Source organism: Hibiscus syriacus, unplaced genomic scaffold (assembly GCF_006381635.1).
Source record: "Hibiscus syriacus cultivar Baekdansim isolate YM2019G1 unplaced genomic scaffold, ASM638163v2 tig00116997_pilon, whole genome shotgun sequence".
Taxonomy (NCBI): Eukaryota; Viridiplantae; Streptophyta; class Magnoliopsida; order Malvales; family Malvaceae; genus Hibiscus; species Hibiscus syriacus.
Genome location: NW_024063513.1, coordinates 3,852,616 through 3,879,794, shown reverse-complemented (window position 1 = coordinate 3,879,794; position 27,179 = coordinate 3,852,616). Strand labels below are relative to the sequence as shown.

The window sequence follows — 27,179 nt, the reverse complement described above, 5'->3', positions numbered from 1 at the left end:
ATCCCTATAGTATCGATACTCTACATGCATAAACCATAAAACAAGTAAAACAAAATCTATTTTTCATAATCCAAAGACCTTAAGAGGTCCTCATTCATTCTTAAAGTCTTATGTGATCTTAAGGGAGCATAAATAAGGCTCTAAACCATATAATGAACATAAAACATACAATTTTCCATGAAAATAAACTCATCATACTTCAATCCTCAACATAAGCTATTTGCATTTCTATTGGCCCTCTAATGGTATGAGGGAGTTGTGAGTGTGTTACCTGAATTCTTCGAGTGCTAAAACCTCTCTCAATCAACTAAGAATCTATCATTCCTTTACCCGTGGCTTTTGAACTTTTTTCAATCTCTTTCACTTGGTTTCTTCAAACTAGGCTTAGATTTCAACAAACTTCTACCTTTTTCTTACTCTTGCGAAGGAAATAAAGAGAGAAATGAAGAGGAAGAAGGAAGATATTTTAGGTGGGTTGATTTCACGTGGAAGACTCTCGATATAAAGGGGTTTATAACCTTTAAAACAACTATAGGTTAATTGGTATCTAGGTCCCTCTCCTTTTTACCTTAAATTTAAAACTACCACTTAACTAAACTTTTGGGTCTACTTAGGCCCAATACCTTAAGAATTGGTTTAAAATGATTTGGAAAAATCTTACGAATCTATTAACGGGTTTTGGATTGACCGAAACTATTAACTCAGAATTCGGGGTATTACATATTCTCCTTTTCTTCTCCTTCAATCAAACATCGAACTTCACTGCCTTTTCACATTCTTCCCCCAAAATGCCGGCCACCACACCAACTTTTCAATACGACATCATAATACCATCAGATACTCAAAATATTCTCATTCAAATCCACTTCAGATCCTTTATGAATGATAAAGCTTATTAACCGAATCCGAAACTAACTCGAATCTTTAACATTTAAAATCCGCAACCAACAATCGAGTGTTAAAACCCCATGAAGCAGAAAAAAAGAAGGCGTATAAGACGAGTAATACGTACCCCTTGTTTCTCCATTTATGAGCTTCTTCAACCCTGTAAATATTGATAACTCTCCCAAAGAAACAAGTGCAAAATTTAAGAAATGATCCAAAGTTCCTTTCTGATACACATTACCAACAAGAAAAATAGCTTACCAGTTACCCGCCAGTACCTGAAATGTCACCATCCATCTTTATACACGAGAAGTTTAATGGAGGAAGCAGTCGATCATGAAAACAAAACAATATTGTTTCTGATCATGATAACAGGCTCAGTCGACATCATCATAAAGAATGCAAAATTTAGCAGTGAAGATCATAAGGAAAAACAAAAAATAGGAGGAAATGGATCATGTTTCGTCCAAAGAGTGTCTTAAAGTTTCATCATTACAAGTATAGACAAACAAGGGGAGGAAAAACCAAAAGAAATTCTTTACTGGATCAACTGACCTAATTGACTGACCCTAATGTTTCTAAACTCTAACCTACACATGGGTAAAAGGGGCGCTCGCCCAGGGCTCTTCTTGTCTGGGCCCAAAATTGTAAATTCACATATAATTAAAATATGATAAACTATTTATTTAGTCACTCATCTATTATTTTCTTTCTGTTTTGGTCATTCTGTTATTTTTTTTAAAATCATACTTAATATTACATTTTCTGTACTTGTTATTAGGGGACTAATTTTTATTTTTGCCTCGTGCCACTAAAATCTCATAAACTGGCTAGTTCACTTGTAGGATGATCTATTAGACAAAGGACTTGGATTCAGTTTTCTTTTGTAACTCGTTACCATTATGTTATAGACCATTAGTCCGGATACATTCTTTTAAACGTTAAGGGTGATGGAAAATGGAAATAAGACCGTCACCTTTACAACTAAGGATAATTAGTAGCTAAAACTATCTAAATTTAAGATCAACAGAGCATTTAGCAGGAAATATAAGTGCTGATGGAACACTAATGCGGCCTAGGGATCCACTTTCTCCCATTGATAGCGTCCTGGAAGTGGCTTGTCTTTCAATTGATCAAAGTTGTACCTGCAAATAATCCCACATCTTTTATCATATCATAAACCACAAATAAACTAAAGAGTTTCTGCAAAAGTTTAAGACAGTCATAAAAGTGAGAAATAGGTTGAAGGAAATATAGTATATACTTCTCAATGAATTGCCTTTGCTGATCTACTTATGCAAGAGAAAAGAACCCATCCATTTCATGTGATGTTGGGATTTGTCGCCTCGTTGACTTCTGTACTCATTGGTTATTCTCTGCTGAGCTGGTCGGCCTAGTAGTTGAACCTGGGGTTCTTATGCTATCTGGGCCCCTTATTAAGCTGCACGGAGTAGACTCCCTAGTGCCTCCACACAAAACAATAGCTATTAGTTAATGAAAAGTGAAAGAATCTAAACGTAAACACTCAATTCCAGGAAGCCAGTAAAAAGCATTTTCTTGTTTGAAAGAGATGGTGTTTGGGGGAAGAAGGTGAAAAGGGAGGGAAGATGGTTGTTTGGTTGAAGGAGAAGAAGAGGAGATCGTATATTTGGGTCTCCAATGTGGCGGTCAACCTTGTCAACCAAGTCCATGTAAGCACTTAATGCGTCATGTATGTTTTCCTCACGCCTGTTAAGGTCTGCCAATGTATGGTTTGTAACCAATTGATAACATTAATGATCGATTTGTAATTTTTGAAACATCATTAGAGAAAACGAAAATTACCTCAAACATTAGCGACCATGTAATATATCCTTATTTTTTTAATAATAAATATATTATTTTTTAAAACTAAATTATAATTTTATTATTTTTAAAGGAACTTAATAATAAAATTAGTATTTTAAAGAGCCTTACTTCCCCACTAGTTTTATATGAAAATTAAATAATCTAATGTTGAGAAACCAGAAATAATATTAAATATAGAATGATATGTAAATTTTAAGGAAGACATTGGAAACTAATGGCTCGATAAGTGAATAGATATCCAAATCAAATCCAATCTAGTGGCTTGAGAAACCACCGAAAGAATTAAAACTAAGATAGCTTTAAGCACTAAAAAGAAGGGGGGGAAAGAGTTTAACATAAACTATGGCTGTTGGATTAGTTTAATTAATTTGTTTTTTAAATATTGCCCATAGCTTCAACATTGTAGCTTAAGGATCTCGCATCTTGACCAAACATGAAAACTATAGTTTTTTTTTCAATCAAAACTTTAGTCTTTGTGGTAAGGAAAATAATCACCTTTGATTTTGCACTAGATCAAGGGATGGATCTGGGTGGAGGAAGTCATGTTATTAAAAATTTAAAGTTATCATATATTTTAGATTTTTCTATATATTTTCTATTAAAAATCTGTTTTCACCTCCTAAAATTTTATAAGTTTAAGTTCGTCCTTGAAATTTTATAAGTTGAAGTTCATCCCCTAACTTAAAATCTCACGTTTGTCCTACCTATATCTTAGAAAAATATTGCTGATTTGTTTTTGTTACAAAAAATATTGCTGAATTGAAATCTTCTTGTTGCTATATTTTATCCACACACATATATATATATATAGTAACATCATAAACTCGTGCTACATTAGTTGTGGTGAAGTCTAAAACAATTAATAATATAATTTTGTAAAATATAATGAAACATGTAGTGTATTGATAATGAACATTTTTTTAGTTTTGTTTGGCATTAAATTTTAAATTTATTATTTTATAAAAAAAAATTAAAGTATAAAATCTTTATAAAATTAAAGATCCAAAATTTCAACTGATAGGTGAGTAATAAGATGAAAAATTAAAATAAGGAAACGTTAGGAGAATCCCAGATACAATAAACGTGCTTCACGTGCTCGTCAAGATAATGCCCTCTCCTCCCTCGTGACCCACTTACTAATTGGGATGGGCATTGGACTCGAATCCAACCCGATCAGATTGGGTTTTAAAAAAAAAATCGGGTTCAGATCGGGTCGGGTTTGAGTTTAGGGTGAAAAATATCCGACCCGAAAAAAATATAATTTTACCTTATATATTTTGGAATAATTAAAATAATATCACTCTATATATTTTTTTTTTCAATTAAGGCATTGATTTTATTGAATAAAAATAATATTTTTTTATTATTTAGGGTCGGGTTTGATTTTTAAGTTATATATCGGGTCGGATTCGGCTGAATGATGAAAAAATTTGGAACATTTAAATTATTTTGATAATAATTATATTTTTCTTAAAATATATTATTAAAATGAAAGAATATATTATTATTATTATTATTATTAAAATTTTGGTTAAGTTATTGTTATAAATTAAGGTAAAGTACATAAATTGTACCTAACTATAGAGTGTTGCTTTGTTGAGTCATATGACTATTAAATGTTATAAAACGGTCATTCAATTGTTTGTATGTTGAAATATGATCCTATAATCTCAAATGACTATCTCATTTTAATCAACATGTTAATGTCAAACTCAGACAACCGTTAATTTTTAACGACAAATGACAAGTTTAGAACATATAAATAGTCAGATGATCAATTTGTAATTTTTAATTGTCGATGATCAATAAAACAATATTTTATAATTAAAAGATCATTTTATAATTTTAATAGTTGGAATCAACAAAGCAAGTGAAATTGGTATTAAAGAAAAGAAAGGAATAACAGTCAACAATTCAAGGGAGAAATTATAGTATGGTGGAATAGACCCTAAAAGAAAACAATAGACCCTAAAAATTAAAAAGGTAAGGTTCTTTGCCCACTATCAATTTAATTAGTCACAACTGCTTCATTAGATTATTCTATACATCTTCAAAGTATGATGAGATCATGCATTGCATCATTTGCCCTTTTTCTTTTTGAAACTTCGTTTAGGCAGCCTTGCATGTAGGGGTGTGCAAATTCGTATACCCGGAATTTTCGGGTCGACGATTTTTCGGTTCGTGTCTCGATTCGGATATTACGGATACCTTGTATCTAATTTTTTTATTTTTTATTTTTAAAATATTAATTTTAAAAAAATATACATAAATTTAAATGTTCGAAACTTCGAATTACATACTCTAATATCCGAACATAAAATTTAAAAATTCAAAATACAAAATCTAATAATCCATAATATAAATAATTCAATATATTTTATATAATTATATATAAAAAATAAAAAAACTAATCACGGGTACCCGGAAAAATTATATTTTGTGACCCAGGCCCGATCCGGTACCCGACCCGGCCGGATATTTGTTTTAGAGAATTATCTGATTTTTTAGATCCGGATCGACGGATCAACGGATCGGATCAACCGAATCGGGTAATTTTACACACCCCTACTTGCATGCATGCATGTCGTTATTTCGGAACATGACATTATTAAACCAAGTGGACGATTCGCTCAAGTGTTAAACCTTTCAACTTGATTTAATTTAACCTATATATATATATATATATATATATATATATATATATATATATATATATATATATATATATATATATATATTTACGGATTTAAATTTAATATTCGTAAATTTTATAATCTCCTATTTTATGTAATCTATAGAGTTGATATGAGTAATAAAAAAATATTTTTCTTTTATAATCTCCTATTATATGTCTCTTTTGCTAAAGAAAGAAAAACATCAAACCGTAAGAATTAAAGACGTATTTTATGCTCAACTATGATCGCTTAAAATATAAATATTAAAAAATAGAAATTAAAGAGTTATATGAACAATATCTACCAACCTTTTGTTTATTATTTCAATCCAAATTAATAATCAAAATTAATTATTTATGGTTTAAATTTATTCATGGTTACTCTGATAATAACTTTAGAAATATATAAAAATATAATGCAACACAATCAGAGTCGCTATTAGGGGAGCCCCTTGAGCGATTGCTCAGGCCCCTACTTTTTCATCTTTATAATTAGTTTTTTTTTTGTAATTAAGGCCCCTAATTTTTTAAAATCTTATTTTTTACCTTTATAATTAAGGTCTTAATTTTTTTCAATCTCACTTTCTATCTTTATAATTGAAGTTTCTAATTGTTTCAATCTCATTTTTTACCTTTATAATTAAGACCCCTAATTTTTTTTAATGCCACCTTTTAAATTTATATTTGAGGCCCCTAAGTTTTTCAATTACACTTTCTACCCTTGTAATTGTGGCCTCTAATTTTTTTAATCCCACTTTTTACCTTTATAATTGAGACACCTATATTTTTCCAATCTCAATTTCTACCTTTATAATTGAGGCCTCTAATTTTTTCAATTTCATAGAATTCTCAATTTCTCATTCGTTTCTCCATCTCTCTTGTTAGTTCATTTAATTTTGAATTAAATCTAATCTCTCTCTCTCTCTTTTTACAGATATCATTCTTCAATTGATCAAATATTATTTAACTATTAGTATTTTTCAATCTCAAGCTAGTGATAAAATAATATGTTATTATTTATTTTTTTAATTTATTAGTCAAAATCAAGCTCTATATCATTATTCATACCCACATTTAACCTTTTTTAATCTACTAGTTGCATTTAAGGTGTTTTCCTGACAAAACAATGGAAATAATATTCAACAAAATTTAATTATTTTTTACAATTTATTAATATAATATTAAATTAATTGTTCAAAGTAATAGAATATACTTTCATTATATAAAGACCTATTTTTTGAGTTTTCACTCAAGACCCAAAAAATGTTCGAGACTGCTATGAACTACAATAAACATATAAAATGTATAAGATTTAAAGTATGGAATTTAAAAAATATATATAATAATAACATTAAATATTTGATGAAAGAAATTTATGTCTATATGATTTCATCTTGTTCGACAAAATTAATCTTTAGCTAGACTGTTAAACCAATAACAAAAGACACTTAATTCACACAAAATATTTAAAAGCAACACATTTAACATTATTAACACGATACCTTCTTACATATCACAGTTGATACTTATTGGTTTAAGTCTCTCTCTCTTAATTATTCAACTAATGCAATTACAAAGTAGTATATGTTCTAAATGCTCTCAACCTTTTGACAATGAACACTCAATCATCCTACTGCAGTCGTTGGCTCTCGAACCCATAACAAATAATATTAGCACTATTAATGTAACAGTACAGTTATGCTTGCCTCTATTATATTTATTATTTACACAAATTTAATCTTTATTTATAAGTATAATTTTCATAGTTTATATATGAATTTAATCTAAGTCTCCCACGGTCCAACCGTTAAGTTTGCTCCACTTTGCGTAGTCTGATAAATTTATAAGCTGGTATTGGGACGCTCTTAAAGAGTATATGTGCATTGTAATATTTTTACTTAATTGATTCGTTGAATGGGATGAATGTTGAAGAACCCATTTTACTTAAAAAGAAGGATATAAAAGCTGAATTTAAACTTTTATTAAGCCGACAAGAATCTCCAAAGTCGTTGGCAAAGTCAAAATTTCCTGTTTTATCCCCCAAATGTTCTGTGCATCCCATTATTTCTTTTTAGTTTGGAACTTTTCGGCCCGCCCCAACTTTCGACTACTTTTCCAATTTCTAAGACACGTGCAATGAACTATGACCGACAAGTCTACGCAACTCCATCAGCATAGTCTGATTACAAAATATTATATTTAAAACATGATGTCCAACCAACGGGTTTGGTTGGTTCAAATGTTAATTAACTTGATATCACTTAAGTAATGTCTTAGGCTCGAGTTATTATGTATATAAAAAATTCTTGTTGAAAATTTTACCCACTAAAATCAGATGTACAACTTGTATCGGTCCAGAGTCCAGCTTAATTAAAGTGTACCCTTGAAACTTGAGAGCAACAAAAAAAAAAGAAGAAAAAAAAACATGATACCTTAATGTCATAATTATGTCTTTAACTACTTAACTAGTAATGTAATAAGAATAGGGTTTTCATTTCTAGTTTTTTCTTCTTTTTTTTTTTTACTGTAATTAATTTTTTATATATTCATTTAAACGGCGGTAATACAAGTTTTAGTGTTGGTCTTCAATCACTAATATATTTTTTTCTTTATTTTATTATATTATGCCTTTATTTTTTACTTGTTTTTAAATTTTTAATAACTTTATTTTTATATCATATTTTCTCAATCTTTTGACACTTTTTGTTGTTGTTGTTTGGTCATTATTTTCGTTTATCATTTTTCTTAGGGCTTGTTTTGACATCATCATAACTGATTAACATGATGTTTATCTATTATCAATTTGGTCTTCCTTGTTTTGAGCCCTCATATTGAATTTGTATACGCTATTTGCGTTCGTGTATAGTTTTTTCACGTCATCGATTTTGTGGTTCGTTTACTGATGCAATCATATCTATTCGTATCTATATTTTATTCAAGTTTATTTGATTAGATTTTTAACATTTTCCTTGTAAGGTCCTTGTATTTTAAAAATATGCAATTTCGTGTTAAAAAGTTACAGGTTTTGATGGTAAGTTTCAATTTTGGAAATTTTGTATTTTCAAGTCTCGTGATTTTTTAAAATTTCTCTGAAATAAAATTTCCTGGAAATGAGATTGGAATCCGGGTATGTGCGGTGGATTCCAAATGAGACCGAAGACAATATTTATGAGTTATTTATGAACCTTTTGGGTGTATGGAATCCAGTTTGGTACTGAAACGAATCGAACAATCTTCACAAATTAGTTTAATGCTAATCAAGGAGATTGATGTACTTGAAGATGCAATATTTCTTGTTGAATTTCTCTACAATTTTTTTGAAAAAACAGAATATATTTCAAAAAAAATCAAATATTCTGATTTGGTTTCAAAATTATGATATTTTTTTACCAAACAAATATTCTATATATCGCAAAAATTCTTAGCTAGAAAAATCGAAGCAAAAAAAGTCAAGTTTTTACAAAAATAACTGCATATTAAATGCCTCCACACTTCCTTTATTATCATTGCAGTAATACATACGTTAGTAAGGAGGGGGAAAACTTGTTCTAACAATTTATAAATTGGTAAGAATTTAGGGTTTTGGTTGATGGAGTTCAAATTTCAAACAATTTCATATGTACTTGGGTCACTTTCAATTTCGTGTTAATCGCTACTTTGATTTCACAGTGACGGATTTTTCATGTTTTGTTTTTATACTATTTACCCCGTTGATTTGGGGTTTCTAAAGCACCTTGAGTTAATCTCTTCTATTAAAATTACTTCGTTTATTAGTTACTCTGTGAAAAAAAATTGAAATTGAATGTTTTTTAAAACCTTAAACCAAGAAGTCTACACTGAGAGAGATGAATATATAATTAGTTTTTAACTATATTTAAAGAAAACTTTTAATGTTAATTGATATATCTCCTAATGGTCCCCCAACTATAGAGTGTTGCTTTTAATAGTTGAAGGACTCAACAAAGTAAATCTCTATAGCCAGATGACCATTTTGTAATATTTAACAATAGATGGACTTAATAAAATAATTATCCTATAGTCAAAGGATCATTTATGTAATTTACCCTATAATTTATGGATGATATATAATATTTATACATGAATAATATATCAAACACAATTTATTTTAATTTTTTTTTGAATTAATAACTAGTATCTAATATATTAACTGACTAATCCAGATCGGATACTGCAATGACAATGCCGACCCTCCCAATCCAGTTTGCTCCATTCGCAAACGCTAGGATTCGAATCCCTGACATTGCTTAAGAGACTTAGTGTCTCATCCTACGAGACCAACTGGTTGTTGGTATAATTATATTTTAATTAATTGTATGTGTATTTTATAATTAGTTATATGCGATTAATATTTTCCAAAAGGTAAATGTTGGCCACGGTTTCAAAACGTCAAAATCGTATGTCGTCCCAATAAAAGTTCGGGAGAAATAAAAGAATCCAACTCCGACCATTTTTCCTTCGTCTTAATTTCAGCAGGCGATTCTCGTGATTTGAACGTGGACAGGAAAAAATTATTTTTCATTAATTAATCCAAAAGGTACATGAACTATTGAGTTGATTTATTACATTATTTTGAACAAGTTTATATGTAATTATTATATTTTGAAATAGATAATATGTAATTAAAATTTTATTATTGAAGATCAAATATATTTAATTGGTCGATTAAATTTTTTTATCGTTGTTCCCTCATATCCTCTTTGATTTAGGGTATTTATCGAGCGCGTCGATCACGAGTTGGACAGTGTTCGACTGGTGCTCGTTAAAAAAATTGTTACTCGACTCGTGTTTTTTAAAAAACTTGTTGCTCAACTCGTTAAGCTCGCTGCTCGACTCGTTGCTCGTTAAACTCACTAAAAAGTTACATTGTTTTTATAACTATAGGTAAAATATACTAATACTATATAAAGTTTAATATAAACATAAATTAATTAATTTAACTAAAAAAATATAAAAAAGTGTGCATGAAGCAATTTAAATGTCTAAACTCTAAAGTAATAATCCACAAATACACCAAATTAACATATTAAAATCAAAGTAACAATCACCAAATACATCAAACTAACATATTAAAAATATTTTTAAAAAAGGGAAAGAAAAGTGAAACGATACATAATCAATATTAAAAATAAGGAAATCAACATCTCTTCAATCCATTCATTGTTACTTACAATCACCAAAGTACTAAAAAAGTATAAAAAAAATTAACGAGTTAGTCGCAAATTTATATAATCGAGTTAAATTTTTCTCGACCAACTCGTTAAGGTTTCGAGTCGAGCTTAAATTTAAATATAGTCAATCCAGGTCGAGCCTTGAACTAGTTTTAACCGAATCAAGTTTGAGCAGCTCACAATCTGCTCAACTCATCTAGTTATATACTTACAAAGATCATTCCTTTTAGTCTCTCAAAATATGATTAAGATCATATTTAGAATCTATATTAAAAAAAATCTATTATTGAAGGCATTTCACATTAGCAATGAATTCAACATACAATGCGTTATTCACCCATACGCTCTTTCGTACATTATTCTAAACGTGCACCAGTGATTATTTTCCTTCCTAAACTCAATATCAACTTTTGAAAAAAAATATTTATAAACCGATGAAAAATGGGAAACTAGTTTACCGAAAGGAAAAGCATGATTTTTTTCTTTAGATTAATTAAATTAAAAAGATCTTTTTCAAGTACATAATTTATTCAAATGCAAATAAAGAAAACAAGATAAGAACTTTTCCTTTGATTTTATATTTATTTATTTTTAAACAATCTAAAATGATTATAAAATAGTATTTATTGAATTTTTTTAGTCGTTGATAACTTTAACACTTACGTACACATGTTTAAAATCATGATATTTAGAATAACATTCACTTTAATTACTGAGATCAAATATAATTAATTCTAATGCATTTTCATTATGCTGACTGGGTGGATGCAATTTTGAATACATATGTATACGCATTTTCATTTGTTGACCGGGTGGATGCAATTTTAAATATATATATATATATATATATATATATTCTTATTTTATTAAAAAATATAAAAATTTTATACTCTATTTTTTAAATTTTGGATCCATCAACAACGTTATGTATACCGTCTTTTTTTTCTCGGTAACTACAAGAGAAAAGCTAAAGTTTAAACACTAGCAGGATGTTTATCCTCGACTAATGATTGTCTTACTTCGTTGATGCTGTCTTTTATATATATATATTGAATTAATTATTGATATTTGATTTATTGACCTACTAATTTAGATTGAGTATTGCAGAGGCAATGGCGACCTCTCAGTCCAATTTGTTCTATTCGTAAACGTCAGGATTCGAACACTGACATTGCCTTCTAATAAAATTATTTAAAATTTATTTATACTATTAAAGATATTATAAATGTAAAAATTAAATATGAGAGCACCCTTTTAAGGGTGAGTCAGCTCAGGCAGCGAGTAATGAAACTTTGTTAATTAGTTAAAATAACTGAGGTGGACATAGACATTTACAGTGGCAAGTGCATGAACTTGAGAATTACTATATGACTTTTAGATGCCGGAATTTGAAATATCATTAGAGGTGCATTGAACCGATCCAACACGTAATATACACTCATTCGAGAGAGGAAAAAGAATGCATTGTGGGTGAGAAACATGGTCAACGGCTGAGTCTTGAGGAGTTGGAGGTTAGGTGATTGACTTTTGAAATCCTATTGCTATTTCTTTATTTACGTTTCCACCGTCATTCTCAAGTACAAACACGGCACGTGATGGTCAAGCCTACCCATAAACTTATTTATACTTTTTTTTAAAGAAACATGAAGTCTAATCAAAATATTTAAAATTTGTGTTGCATATATACGTTAATCATTGAATAACATGCTAAATCAAATGGTACGATTGAAGTGTAATTTATTTATTTCTTTTTCTTATATAATCAATTAATCATCATTATTTAATTTATTTCATTCTAAATATCAATATTTAAATTTTTAATTTTATTAAGAAGTTTAATGTTTTATCTCTTTAAATTAACTAATTATTAATTTTTTAATTCATATTTTTATTTTACAAAATCATTGGGAAACCAACTGCTTAGCTCCTTCATTTTGTAGAGTCCAAGGTCCGTACCAATTTAATTCTTTTATCAGCAAATATTTATTTATTAAAATGGTATAATTTTTAAATTATATGTTTCGTTAAAAAAACTTTTCTAAACGTATTTGGAAGAAAAGAGTGTAACGCAACTAGGATGAAATACAAACACACGAAAACATCACCTATTGAACCACAACAGTACACAAACAACCAGCAAAGCCACTCCCTATAAGAGAACACAAACAGATTACCATAAACCTACCACCATGCTTTAAATGTTTCTCTCTCCATTCCTACCTTAGCCTAATTAAAGTTAAAGATTGTTTCGATTATTTTTATTGAAGTTTGAATGTATTTTTTTTATTAATTTGATACTACAATTTTTAAGAAATATTTTTTAAAATTATGCTTAAACTTTTTAAATAAAATTAAAAATGTTTGAATCACGATGTTTAACAACAAAAAAGACATTATCTAATAATTCAATTTTTTGGGCATCAGAAATTATAAATTATATATTTTTTAATTTTACAATACAAATTCAAATACATGATTAAAAATAATTAGTTAAACAATTCGATGAATGACAAATTTTCACAAAATTATATTTTTAATTTTAAAAATAAATTATTTTAATATATTTTTAAAATTATGAATTTTCTTATTTATTTTTTTGAATAATTACTAAAAACTATTGAAAATATTAAAATAAAGTTTTAGTTATAATTGAGGGGTCAACCATTTAATAATTTTTCACGGTCGCTATATATCTTTTTAAAAAATATGAAGTTTAGAGCCTATTTTTTAACTTTTGAAATTTCTAAGACAAAAAAAAATCATTTTAATAAATTCTAATGATTATTTATAAATTTCATCATATTTTTATATTAGTAATGCATATCGGTACATATTTTTAATGTTGTATATTGATATATGCCACTCCCTGTAACTCAATATTAAATAAAAAGATTCCTTAAAATGTTTCAATACATGAATAGAAAAATCAAATCGATTTAATCAATCTAATTTGATATATTGTATTAGATTAAAAAACTTTTGAATCGATATATATATTACTTCAGATATAGACCATTCTTTTGAAAATTAAAATGATTGTCCTCGACCGACTAGAATTACCCTGAATTCATTTCTTTTATATACATGCAATCAAGTTAAAAGTATATATTTATTAACTGTTTATTATATTTATTGATATTTTAAAAGATTATAAATATTTTGATATCGATATAATGATAAAATTATCCTTAATGCTTGCACAAACAATTATTTTAGCTCCTATATTTTGAGTATTTTAGTCTTAAGTGTTTTAATTTTTGATCAAAAAAAATTTTGTTGGATGAAAATCGTTAGTTAACTAACAATCAACACATATTAATGACGTGACTTTTTTATATAAAGGGTTAGGATGATTTAAATAAATTCTGTTAGGTCTTTAGAGATATTGTAGTTAAAAGAATCATAAAATTTGAGACAGGTAACTATCGAGATTTAAGAATATAATCAAATTCAAATGATAAATACACTCAGGTTCACTGTAACTTGAATTATCTTATGATTCTAAGTTTTATGAGTTGACTGTAGATAAATATTAAACTTTTTTTTAAGTTTTATAAATCAATTTAAATAAATTTATTTAAAATCTAGTGTAATTGTTATATCTAAAATTATATCTCAAACAATACCTAACATGAAATCTGATCCCAAAAGATTACGCTAAGAAAGGGAGGGATTAAAGAAAAAATTTACAATCACAGGAAAGTTTGATATGTATAGAGGTATATAGTCGGTTGTTCGTCATTTTCCTATCGTTTTATGTTGAACGGTTTCTTCTATTATTGAAGTTATTTTTATTTTTCTTATATACCAATAACATATAAGTACTATGAATTATATGAACCAAACGATTTTAGTAATTATGAGATTTTAATTGTCTTTTGTAGTCTCAAATTTGAACATTGTATATATAAGGATATGAATATGATTTAGAGCCTTTAAATGCTAATTTTAATTAAAAACAATTTAAGTATTTAAATAAAAAATAATTATTTAAAATATAAACCAAACGTAAAGGACCTCAGAAATATTTTATATATTCTTTTTTATAAAATTAATCAATAGGGCAAATAGACAAAGGCAATATTGTTTAAGAGTGATTGGTCAACAACCAACTTCTTTTTTCTGCCTCTATCCAGAAAAATATATAATGAACAGGACAGCTCCCAGTTTCATTTAATTTATGGTGTGCCCGACTTTGACAAAAAAAAAACCCCAAAAATCAAAGACATTTTTACTTAAAAAATCACCCTAACATTAAACAATTACTTGTCAGACATCATTTCTTCAAATATTATTGATCTAGTACTTTTTCTGACTGGTGGACGGAAGACGCGGATCAAGAAGCGCACTTTCTTGGAGTTACGTCTAAGATGTCGTCACGGTGGAAAGACACGGTTTATGAAGCGCGTCTTTTCGGGGTTTTCTACCTTCCATTATTTCCCTTCAATTATTGCCTCCATCATCCAGCTCTCATAGCCAATTACCCATCTCCCCCTATAAATACCTCCCCGTATTCAAATATTAAACAACTCCAAAATTACTTTAACATTCTTCATTTTATCAATTTCCTCTATCAAGCTAAGTAGATTTTGTTATATTTTTTAGAAGGTAAAATATTTTTATTATATTATATTTATTTCATATTTAATATTTGATCAAATTTTATTGTATTAATTATTTTTATTACTTTTTGCAGTTGTAAAATGGAAGGCGGGATCATATCTCGAGACATTTTACCGATACAGTAAGAATATTAAATTGTACTATTTAAATTATTGTGATTTTTTTTAATTTTTTTAGTATTAGTTTATATTTTAATTCGTATATTATTTATTTAATTAGGAGAATGATCGTATATTAGAAACAATTATTTGTTTTTGTAGATATAACACTCAATCTTTCAAACTCTCATGCTCTCAAAATGAGGTGTATTTCAACTATTGTTTACTATGATGGAGAAATTCGGGAATATGAAACCGACGTTATCTTCGCATCAAGTCATTTTGTTACCTTATCCTTCAAGAGAAACATCACTCTTGAGGAGCTGATCACTAAAATTTCAAGGAAGGTTCATGTTGGTAGTACTAGAAGATTGTCCTCATTCAGTACAAATTTCTGACTCACTATTTCCGTTAACTTATACAACGTTCGTACTCTCCAACGATGACGATGTTTCTATGATGGTTGATGCTCAGAATCAAAATTCAAACGATGTTACACAAATGTATACCATATTTGCTGAAGTGTCTATGGTTCGTGGTATGTCATTATGCTCTCACTATGGGCTGGCTCAACAAGCTCATCAAGTTGACAGCCCAACTCAAGTAATGTGTAATGATTTTACCTCGTTAATGGTAAATCCGTATCCCAGTACCATTCCATCAAGTTCAATAGGGAGACATTCATCAGCAACTTGTTACGATCTGTACTAAGGTGGCTCCACGAGCAATCCGTATGTCAATATCGCTTCCAGTTCAACGGGAAGACATTCATCTACCAATTTCTTTGACCTGAATATGGAGATGCCCTCGATGCAACAATTTATTCAATGCCCATTTGACACGATGCCTTCAAGTTCCAGGGGAGACATTCAACTGTGAGCTTTTTCAACCTCAATGTGGAGATGTCTGCAACACAACAATCAAATCAAAACCCATATAACACGATGCCTTCAAGTTCAAGAGGAAGGCATTCAACTACCAGCTTGTTTGACCTAAATACCATCATCACAGAAGAACCCTCATCTCTACCAAAAGAACCTCTTCGTGAGCCATGTACGGATGATGTTGAAACTGGATTATTCGTTGAGCCAAAATCAACGTAGTTCAACATGGACTCCAATGAGGATGATGAAGATGAAGTTCCCAAAAATACGATACACACCGAACCCCCAACACATATGTATGAAGCTGATATGATGCAAAGTACGGGCCAAAATTTGCATATATGCCTAATATTGGTGACTACGAATTTAACTCATCAGTCAATGATGGTGAGTTATATATCGGAATGAAGTTTTCATCTAAAGAAAAAGTGATGATTGCAATTAAGAATTACAATATTCATAATTATGTTCACTTTAGAGTGGTTGATCCACCACCGAAAAGTATGTCTACCACTGTGTCCAACGTGGTAACGGATGCAACTGAATGATTCGCGTGTCCAAGAAGAAGAGAAAAACAACATATGAGAACTAACATTATACAACAGTTCTCACACAAGTTGTGTTAGAGAGATCAACTAGGATTATCCCAACTTGAACTCCGACATTATCTGCCAAGCCATCATGCCCATGGTCAAAGAAAGCTCCCATATAGCTATTGCGGTGCTGATTTCAACTATACAGTCTCAATATGGGTATACTATCTCTTACATAAAAGCATGGAAGGCAAAGCAGAATGCTATTAAAAAACTTCACGGCGAGTTGGATTTTTCTTACAACGAACTACCAAGTTGGTTTAACATAGTGCGCAAACTGAATCCTGAGACAATAGTCGACTTTAAAAGTTACCATGCATACCACAATGATCGAGTGCTTCAAGATCGATACCAGTTCTACCGGCTTTTTTGGACTTACCCAAAGTGCACTAATGTTGTGAAATACTGCAAGCCCGTGGTCCAAATTGATGGGACATTCTTGTATGGAAAATACAAGTAAGTTTTACTTTTGGTAGTTGTCTAATATGGTATTCACAACTTTCTTCCAATTACTTTTACCCTTGTTGAAGGTTAAGATACATATTCTTGGGTTTTTTTCCTCAGAAACTTATGCTTATATGTTATCACGAGAGAAAAAATATGTATCATTTCAGACCGTAGAGCTAGGATCAAAGCAGCAATGAAATCTTTGGATCCAATGTGGCACCTCCCAAAGTCTAATATCGATATTGTATCCGACATATTACCGTAAACTATCATGAAAAATTTAAGAATGATGATGAATACTAATTACTTATGCGCATGGTTATGTCACGATGCCTAATTTTATTTTTCAACCATTTTCATTTTTTATGGGAACTTAATAGTAAGTATTATATTTTACACGTAGGTTACGAACTATTACCTCAAATGTTTGAGTCAATGCTTCAAGATTTGTGAGGAAAAAATAAGTAAGGATACAATTGCATCAACCTCATCAACAAAGAAATATGGACAAATGCATACGATGACGGATATCAATATGGACATATAACAATAAAAAAATGTCCATCTCTTTTATCATCACGTAACCGTTGAGCATCACCATGTAATTGTGGTTTCTGAAATCTCAATTTGTATTATTTTAATTTTCGTTTATTTTCAATTAATGTCATTTGAGAATCACCAAATGAATAGAAATAATAAATACATTAAGAAAATTAAATAAAAACATTACAAACTAAAACAAACAAACAAACAAAAGTTCATAATTAACAAACAAACAAATGTCTATAATTCACTAATAAATAAAATGTCCATAATTCATTACATTTGCCGATAAACAAACAAAATAAATAAAAAGTCTATCGATATATGCGTCTTAAATGTATTCCACAGGGCAGTGGCTATCTATTTCGATAGGGTTTCTTCGTATAACTTGCTCTTCCTCCTCACTTTCATCATCATCATCAGTAGTAGCAACTAACTTTTGTTGATGAGTGATAGATGATGATGTAGCATCTCCATAGAATAAGAACCCTGGAGGTGTATGCCTAACCATCTCACCGCTCATAGAGAAATATGAAAACTGTGAAAACATCGACATCGATGATTATGATCCATACTGAGCCGGAGGTGTATGTGTTCGTGGTGAAGCACCACCCACCAATTAAGCAACATATGAAGCCCACACTGGATCCATAATCATGCCAGTATAATATCATCTAGGAGGTGTCATAAAACCATGCGGTGGTGGCATCTGTACTGGATGCTGTGGTGTCTGAAACGACTGCGGTGCCCTTTGAACCGACGGTAGACCAATGTATAGTGACGGGGTGGGACTATAAACTAGTGTAGACGGTGAATGTTGTGATGGTTCCGGTGCTGCAGCTGAGGACGAGTTGGATGCGCCTGCTCTCCATCCACGAGTTGGGGGACGATGATGTTGTGATAGTGGATGCTTTTCTAGACGTCGATGAATGTTTCTTCCTCATGCTTCATCGAAAAGTAGAATGGTTTTACGTCCGTGTTGAACCACTGATAATAGTTAGCCGTAATCAATTAATGATCCACATAAATCGACTCCGTATGAGGAATACGTTGATGTCAATCCTCCCAGATCATTATCCACTTATTGTGCTTGATCAACCAATTGACATCCTTTTTGCCCCATTTATCGATGTTACACATATTGTCAAGATTCCTAGGTGCTTTAGGAATATATTGTACATAGTTAAATTGGCGAAGAATGCGATCAGTAGGATGCCACTCGACAATTATAACATATCAGAGGGACCACAACCATCTATACATCTAATGAGCCATTCAAGTGAGGTGGGATTCAAAGCCTCATTTATTTAGTAGAATAAGGAGCACATTGAAACTAAAACAAGTATATATAATTCTTATAAAAATAATATTCTAATTATATAACGATAATTAAAGGTAAATAATAAAATTTAAATACATACCTCTTTACCAGCCTTCTGATCAATAAATAGCTAAATTTTTTCTAATTCGTCTGGTATATCACAATGATTTTTCCTTGCATATGATCACCTATTCATTGTAAAAAAATTCATTATATACTCAAAAAAATTATTTATATACGAACTCAGTATTGAAATTACCTGAACAATAACGGGAAGACCAACGGGATCATGACCGGACATAAAAAGAGCATGTGATACACACCCATAACTTGAGAAGAATGAGAGATCCACCGATAGTATTTTTTCGATAATTAGTTGCCCAACACATTTCTTTATACAGAGATGCCAAAATTGCACAGCCTCAACTGAGTTAGCCGACAACATGAAAATCTTTAAGATGACACAACCACATACAATGAACTTAGTTGTGAAATTTTTCGGGCATCAAGATCCCTCCTATGAGTTGTAATATGCAAGCTCTAAATATTTTAGCCTGTTCCTCGGAACAACCTTCACTCAAATGCTGAAATTTTTAGCCAACTATGATAACGATATTCGACCACCGTTGAATTTAGGCATGATACCTCCAAGATACTTCTTGCACAAGGAATGCCTATCACTATCCGCCACACCAGAAATAACATCCCCATCTACCGGAAGCCCCAAATATATAAAAACATCCTTCAGCGTAATAGTGTACTCCCCATATGGAAGATGGAATGTGTGAGTCTCTGGTCTCCACCTCTTAAATAGTGCATAAATAAGGTTAAGTTCAAGGTTAGAGTGCCCTTCATATTTCTCTATGTAACTGAATCCAACCTCGACTAAATACGGGCAGACACGACTCGGTATCTCTAACTTAGCGTTACGAATAAATGGATCTAACATACGTTCATTCCCCTAATTAAATAAATAGTATACAAATTAAAATATAAACTAATACTAATAAATAAATAAATAAATAAAACATTCACAATAATTAAAATAACACAATTTAAAATTGTTACCGTATCGGCAAAATGATTCGATATATGATTCCTATTTAAATGTAGCAACCTGCCTACCATTTTATAACTACAAAAAGTAAAAAAAATTAGTATAGTATACTATAATAAAATAATAAACAATTAAATGATTATAATATAATAAAAAAATTATCTTCTAAAAATGGTAATAAAATCTACTTAAGGTTTGATAGAACAATTGATAAAAAGAAGAAGATTTTTTGTGTGGTTTGGGGTTGTATGAGGGAGTTGTATGAGGGGATATTTATAGGGGGAGGGGATGACCGATATTTAAAGGGGTAGGTGATAATTAAGGGGAGGGGATGGACGATTGGGCTATATTAAAGGATATTTTGATGGAAGGCGCGCCTCATGATCCGTGCCTTCCCCCACTAGTCAGATTTTTACGTGAATGTACACTTTGTGAATCGCGCATTTCCACCGTGGCGTCAGCTTGGACGTAACCTCAGGAAGGCATGCTTCCTAATCCGCACTTTACGTACACCTGTCAGAAAGGGTGCTAGATTGATAATATTTGGAGAAACGATGCCTGGTAAATTATTTAATGTTAGGGTATTTTGGGTAAAAACGCCAAAATCAAACCTAACGAACAAATAATCCGATCTAAATTTCTTTTTGGAAATAAACATTATATTGTTACCACTTATGAGCACATTCTTCATGTTTCGGCTACTATGTAAATATATAAATACACCCCCGCCCCAATCCTTCCTTCATAACACGCAACCCTCTTCCTCACCTGTTTGTTTAATCTTTCATTTCCTACAGGTTTCCTCGGCTTTTATTACTCATGCTTCTAAATATAATTTTACATATAGTTTCTGGATTTAATTCTTTTGAACAAACTGGGATATCTTTAGCTCAAGGTTATCAATACCATAAACTATTTTCTTTTTCTTCGTTGGTCAATTCGAGGAAATTTCCGGGTTTTTTTGTGGATAAGTTCGATCCGGGTCTTCGTTAAAAGATTAAAAAGAAGCTATGGATTCTTCTTGGGTGGATACTTCATTGGATCTTAATCCTTCTTCGGCTAGGCTCCTACGAGTAAATCGAAATTTGTTTGAAAATTTCTTTTTCTTTTCTTTTCTTGTTCATATTTCAATTGAGTTTCCTAAACTGAGAATCAGTTATCTTATGTTTCAGAAGAAGGAACCAAATGGAAACTTGATTGTGTTTGGAAAGAAACTTTCTGTGAAAGAACAGGTAAATTTTATGTATATTTTATGGAAAATTTTCCAACTCTAAAACGAATCTGTCGATTTATAAGCTAATCTGATGGTGTTCTTATTTTGCAGACTGGTGCTTTAGTGGAGGAGTTGAACCGTGTGAATGAAGAAAACAAGAAGCTGACAGAGATGTTAACAGCAATGTGTGAGAGCTACAATGCTTTGCAAAACCAGGTGATGGATTTAATGAGCAAAACCCCAGAAAAAGAGCTTAGCCATTCAAAGAAGAGAAAATCTGAAAACAGCAACAACAATGATAATAATTACAACTTTGGCATCGTTGGAAACTCAGAGAGCAGCTCAACTGATGAAGATTCATCCAAGAAACCCAGAGAAGAAGTTATAAAGGCCAAAGTCTCCAGAGTTTTTGTCAGGACTGAAACATCTGATAGAGGCCTGGTAAGATATTTCACATAAAATATAAACTTCATTGGATTTGAAGTAGTTCAAATTTACTTAATTTCTTATGCAATTTGGTTAAACGAATACAGATTGTAAAGGATGGATACCAATGGAGGAAATATGGGCAGAAAGTCACCAGGGATAATCCTTTTCCAAGAGCTTACTTCAAGTGTTCTTTTGCTCCAAGCTGCCCTGTTAAAAAGAAGGCAAGCCTGCCTCTTCTTGTGATTTTCTCATTACATTGCAGTTTGCAGAATGAGAACTTTTCCAATTTACAGTCACAAATTGGAGCAGAAGATGATAAAGTTTGGTTTTTGTTGTTGTTGATGTTTACAGGTGCAAAGAAGTGCAGATGATCAATCAGTTATGGTTGCAACATATGAAGGCGAACACAACCATCTCCCACCTCCTCAAATGGAACCAACATCGGGTTCAAGCCATAGTTCAGCCTCGTTGAACCCATCTGGACCAACCACGAGTCTAGGCCTCGCAAGATCTAAGTCCAGTGGTGGTGAAGCTAGGAAGTGCGGTTCCAGTAAGCCGGAAATGGATTCACCACAAGCCAGACAATATTTGGTGGAACAGATGGCTACTTCTTTGACTAAAGACCCCAATTTCACAGAAGCATTGGCAGCAGCCATTTCCGGAAGAATGTTTTTCAGCAAAGTCCAATTGACGAAAAGAAAAAAGGGATGGAATATCTCAGAATATAGGATCAAACTAGAGTTTTTCTTCTTATTTCTCTTTTAGGACTTGCTGGGAGAATATATACCAGCCAACTCATATGATTTTGTGAACTATAAGTTGTTACCAACTTAGAATGTTGTAAAAATACAACATTACAAAAGAATTGGGGAAACCAAAGAAAATTGAAACCGAATATGGAATATATTCAAGCATCAGGACCTTCTTGTAAATAATTCTTTTCATCTGATTATATACATCAGCTTCTTGTAAATACTGTCGTAGGTTTGAGTGCACTAAGAAGCCTAAAATTATCGTGTGAATGTAATTAGTTAAAGGATTTGGGAGTTGATATATAATATCTTCTGGTTTGAGGGTTAGATAAGATTAAATCTCCAAAACCATTCATAAAATTATCAGAATTTCCCTTGATTTGATAAAAAAAATTATTTACTTTTGTTAAGGAGAAAGAAGTGAGATTATCCAGAATTAAACTTGAGATTTAATGCCAATCATAACTAAAATAATAATTATTACTATTTCATTATAATCTTGACCTACACAGAAAATCTTGATTATTGAAGCATGTAAAGATGTAAAAGTTATATTATTATTCTTAAAATAATTATAATCCTTTTTATAAAATAAAAAAGGGTTTACTATAAATGAGTAATTAGGTCCACGTTCCAAGCGTCTACGCCCCCACATGCATACATCCAAATTCCGTACATGTTTTATTCCTATGAATTTAGTCTCATGCCCAATGACAAGGCCATGAAAGCCGGCAATTTGACCAAATAATTACCCTATTAAAAAAATACTACCTATCAAACATATTTTACTACTAACTATTTCCCAATATAAGACCTTTTTTTTTCAGGAGACAGAAGGAGTCCCATGGCAGAAGACACGTCTTAGTCAGGAGGAGGGAAGGTGCGTCGCATGAAACGCGCCTTCCATGGGTTTTATGAATGTCGTGTCCTATGGAACGTGCCTTCCTTGAATGTGTGTTGTAGGGAATACGCCTCTCATGCCCGAAGATTTTAGGTTTAAGGTTTTACATTAAAGCGATTTTTGGGTTTTTAGTGGTTTAGAGTGTTATATTTGTATGATTTAGGGGTTTTAAACAAGTTTAGGGTTAAAATTGATTGTATGTTAGAATGTTTGTGTTTTTAAAGTAGGGTAGGGTTAAAGTTGATTGTATGTTAGATCGTAAGAAATAAACATTAAATATTTAATTGGAAAATTATATAGATATACGAAAGGGTCATCTTGTAAAATAAACAAGTTGAAATCACATTAATTGAAACTAAAAGAAAATGAAATAACATAAGTTGAAATATTAGAAAATATGATTACATGGGTGGTGGTCAACGGTTACGTGATGATGAAAGAGATGGACAGTTTCTCGTACTGTGGTTAGGGTTTTCGCAATGACCACATCTTAAGTTTTGTCTTGACGTCTCTCGAATATTCACATCACAATGAATTTGAGTGGATTTTGAACTACATGGCTTCTTTAATAAGTCTTAATCTGGTATAATTGGAAGCTAAGTCTGAATTTGGTATAATTGGTCTAAGTCTGAACCTCATTTGGGTCTTTGTCATTACCTATGGGGGAAACTCATTCATATACCTTGAATACTTGTGAAAGTTGGTATATGGGATCCACATAATGCTTATAGTCTTGATGAGAAAATGAGCAAGCTGCTGTGACATGGGAGCATGGATACTTCAAAGCTTGAAAAACCCATAGTCACATCATCTATCCCATAGATTGACTCTGAAAGAGTTAGATTAAACCCCTTGCAGAGGTCATGGCATTTGCTATGACCCGAAATAATTCTTGGGTGCGAGAAAAACTTATTACGGACATGTTTTTTAATGTTGCAACCTTTTGTTGTTGGTCTGCTACTAATCGCGGGTGATGAACATGACCGTTTTGTATCCAAGTAAGAGCTTGTCCCCCGAGCTTGGCAAAAAGTTGACCCAAACAAAAACACATCGTTTTAGCCAAAGCAGTTACTAGTATATGACGAGTCCCCTTTAAGGTTGAATTGATTGCCTCAACTAAATTGGTTGTCATATGTCTATATTGATATCCACCGTCATATGTGTTTGTCCATTTTTATTTATTGATTTAATTGATGTACTTGTATCCATGTTCATTTTTTACTCATAATTCTTGAAGTATAATCTCAAACGTTTGAGGTGAGAGTTCGTAACCTAAGCAAATTGAAGTAGTTAGTATAAAAATAAACATGAGTGAGAAATGAAATTAGGAAAAATATAACATACCCACGCATATAATTAATTGTTGTTCATTATTCTTCTTATATATGCCATGATAGTTTGCAGCAACATGTTGTATACAGAGACAATGTTGGACATGTGAGGGTTTCCACATTGGACCCAAAGAGTCAATTGTTGCTTTGATCCCATCTCTTCGGTCTGAAATGATACAAATATGTTCCCTCGTGATAACATGTAACCGAAAATTTCTCAGGAAAAAAAAAACCAAAGACTCTGTATCTTCTCTTTCAACAAAGGAAAATACAACATGAAGAATATTACAATTACCATCTTAGACAACTGTAACCACCATTTTTCATACCCAAACAAAACCCTAACCTAATCCTAACCATAGAGATGCCATGATTCAGCCGTCACCGCCGGTCCAAACTTGCTCGACAAAACCCCGGAATATCTGGAGCATTAAAAACGCTCCATCATCAACACTATAGCACCACAGTAGATCTAGGATTTTATTTAAAGCCTATGCATTTTTTTCCATGGGATATAAAAAAACCCGATTGAAATGTAACACAGAGGATATTTTGGAGAAATCAAACAAAAAAAAAACAGAGAAAGTTCTTCCTGGCAGAAAAGGTTCATTTCCTATTCGTTCCTTTTATTTTTTTTATGTATGTATGTAGTTTCCATAAAAAGATAGTAAAGAGAAAAGGAGAGAATAGTGCTTACCTTCCTTGTTGATCTTCTCGACGGAATATAGATGGGTGAGGGCTGGGATTCCGGTTTAGTTTCGTTCGGGTTTGAGCCCAACCATCGATGGAGGTGGTCGGAGCATAGGTAGCCACCGTGAGTTGAGGGAGAAGAGGAAAGGGAAATGAAAGTTTGGGTTTAGAAAACCACGGCAAAAATGATTCTGGAAAGGGGAAGAAGAGTTGATATCTTAATATTTTTGGGTAAACCACGTTAAAGGTCCTCAGACCTTTAGCATGTTTTATTTGGCCACTAGTTTTAGGTTAAACTACCTTACTGGTCCTTTATGTTTAATGTGATTCGTGATTTAGTAACTTTTTAGGATAAATCAAGCCGTAGGTCCCTTACATTTTAGCATGTTTTGTGATTTAGTCATCATTTCCTTTTATTTTCTAAGATTTACGAATTAGATGCATGATTTTATATTATTGTAATTTAGTCCTCTGTTGGATGTATTATTTTTTGTTCGAGATTGGCTACTGATGTTGATGTTTTTATATTTTAGTCCTATGTTTATGGTTTTATTATGATTTTAGTGCTTCTATGTGTTATTTTCTTGTTTAATGTTATAATATTTGTTTTATTAATGTTTAGGATATCAAAGTTACTTTATAATTATTTTGTCACTATATTATGAATGAATCCAAGTGTATATTATTTCTTTGTACCATTAAAGTATTTTTATGTTCTAGGTATTTATTTCACTTGTATTATTATACATTATTTTATGTACATAAGATTGTATGTAGAGCATGGTATAAATGTTATATTTTTTTTAATTTTATTTTAGAATAAATATTTGGTTCTATGTTTAGTATAATATTTAGAAAATATTTATATATTTTTTTAAAGTAATGTAAAGTTAAAAATAAATTTAGAATTGTTCTTTTAATCCATGTGTATTTATATTTTTTTTCTTTAAGTGCTTCAATGTATCATATTTTATTTTGTTTAAAAGCCTCATTAGTATAACTTAACCAATTACATAATTGGATTAATGGTTATATTTATGTATATTAAAATATTAAGAAGGGACAGTCTTAAAACAACTAGATGTCCTTTTCCGATATTTTAAAATAAATAAATATCCCACTAGAAAAACCTAAAAAAATGATTGCATTTAAAATTAATTAATTTTGAAGGGAAAAGGATATATTCATTATTTTAAACTTATCGAGACAATTTGCTAATTTTATTAGAGATTAAGTCTCGATGTTTTTAAATTATTGAATATCCCTTATCTTTTCTAATAATATTCGGATTAATAAATTTAATTTCTTTCTTTGGTAGAATAATTTTTTTTATATGGAATCCTTAGGAAAAATTATTATATTCTTTTTATTTCAGTTGGGAAGAGAATATTCGTCCTAAAGTATTTTAGGGAGTATTTTCTCTTCAATGGAAATAAGAGAATTTTATATTTTTCCTTAGAATTTTGTTCTATAATATTTGTATGGTTGAATTAGGAATAATGGAATCGTGATCTAAATATATATTCGAATTCTTAGATTTCTACTATTTAGAGACAATATATAATCGATGGGTACCAATTTTGGGCGTTATGGGGGTGCTAATCCTTCCCCACACGTAATTGACCCCCGAACTCTTTTTTTTATTACTAAAAATAAATTTCTGGTTATACGTGGATCGATGCATCTTTTAAAATGATGTTT

The 27,179-nt window shown here is 30.8% G+C and overlaps 1 long non-coding RNA gene and 1 pseudogene across 1 annotated transcript; one reads left to right on the top strand and one right to left on the bottom strand.

Moving 5' to 3' along the window:
* Positions 1 to 1,097: 1,097 nt before the first annotated feature.
* On the bottom strand, positions 1,098 to 21,584 carry LOC120193959. Its single transcript, XR_005522922.1, has 3 exons — positions 21,440 to 21,584; positions 1,713 to 1,715; positions 1,098 to 1,108 (listed from the first exon to the last, which is right to left on the bottom strand). It is a non-coding gene; the product is annotated as an uncharacterized LOC120193959 (long non-coding RNA).
* Positions 21,158 to 22,777, top strand: LOC120193958 (annotated as a pseudogene).
* The last annotated feature ends 4,402 nt before the right edge of the window (positions 22,778 to 27,179 follow it).